Source organism: Pundamilia nyererei, unplaced genomic scaffold (genome assembly GCF_000239375.1).
Source record: "Pundamilia nyererei isolate P.nyererei 1_Seehausen unplaced genomic scaffold, PunNye1.0 scaffold00305, whole genome shotgun sequence".
Taxonomy (NCBI): domain Eukaryota; kingdom Metazoa; phylum Chordata; class Actinopteri; order Cichliformes; family Cichlidae; genus Pundamilia; species Pundamilia nyererei.
Window position 1 is genome coordinate 17,293 of NW_005187706.1, and position 1,450 is coordinate 18,742.

Consider the following 1,450-nt stretch of genomic DNA (forward strand, 5'->3'; position numbering starts at 1 on the left):
ACATGCAGTGCTGCCATCTTCTGTTTCAGTCTGTTATTACACTCTTAAATACTACTACTACTTATTCCTGCGTCTTTTGTATCTTACAAAGCTTCAAACGACGCGTCGACTATTAAATTTGTCGTCGATGATTTTGATAGTCGACGTAATCGTGGCAGCACTAGTTTGTACGTCCATTCAATTCATCTTTCTACGCTTGTTGGCATACACATTTGATCCCTCTTTGTTTGTCGTGTTGGGCCTCACCTCTTCAATAAGGTAGCTGTAGCTTAGGAGGTGGAGCAGGTCATTTACTAATTGAAAGGTGGTGCTTCGATTCCTGACTGTTCCAGTTTGGATGCCAAAGTACCCTTGGGCAGGATACTGTAACCCTAAGTTCCTCTCCAATGCCACTTTTGGGGTGTGAATGTTAGAAAGCACTTAGGTGTAGAAAAGCTTGTCTGAATGGGTGACTAAGGCATGTCATATAATACTTTGAGTGCTTGTTGTTCTTGTTATTACATTTTATACAGTTGTTATCGGTGCCTTTAAAGACGTGGTTTAAAAGTGCAGTTTGGTCTGGAGATCTGGTGTAAGTGTGTTCCAAAGTCTTGGGACAGAACAACTAAAGGCTCTGAGTCCCATGGTAGTCAGGTGAGCAGACAGGGGAAGCTGAAGATGAGCAGAGTGCACTCTGAGTACGTATGGAGAACATTTGATAAAGACAGGCGAGCAGGGTTATAAAGGACTTTGAAAGTGATGAACAAGATCTTGAAATTGATACTTAGGAGAACTGGAAGCCATGGGAGCTGTTTAAGAACAGGTGTTATGTTTCAGCAATTCTAGCTGCGATTTCATTCTTTTGCCTTTTAATAAAATTAACAGTTGCAGTGTTAACTAAACGATGAGGCGACTTGTCACTGGGACCTGAGCACCTGTGGACGTGGGAAGTATAATCCCTGTATAAGTAATCTCGGTTCAAGCTGTAAACAGTAAAATTGAGCTTTTAGAGAGGTATGAAAGCACATCAATGCAAAGCAAAGGGGCATTTGTTACAGATATTTATTTACTAACAAAATATTCTATGAAAAAACAAAATCAAAAGACTGACTTTCAGTGATTAGTTTTGAAAATATAAATATACAAAGAACCGTGGTTGGTTTGTTCTTTTCCATGTTTCTAGACACATAGCTGGCTTTAGTGAACAGATTGTGTTCAATGTTTTTTCCAGAGTCACATGACTCCACATCACAGTAGTGTTTTAGAGTGGGGAGGAAAAAATGAGACTGTCTTAAAACAATTTTAAAAGGTAAAAAGTTCAACCTCTGCTGCGTCACAGTAACTTGTGTTTTGTTTCCTTGTTGACACATCAGGATGTCAGTCGGAACAACTAAATTAAACCAGAATCCCACTAAGCAATGATGTCATTGGTGGAGAGAATTCATGTGATGGGCTTCCATGGAACAGCGTG

The 1,450-nt window shown here is 39.9% G+C and overlaps 1 protein-coding gene across 4 annotated transcripts in view; it reads left to right on the plus strand.

Moving 5' to 3' along the window:
• csnk1a1 (casein kinase 1, alpha 1) overlaps nucleotides 1-1,450 on the plus strand; it is a 28,877-nt gene that overhangs the window by 8,379 nt on the left and 19,048 nt on the right. The window lies entirely within an intron of this gene.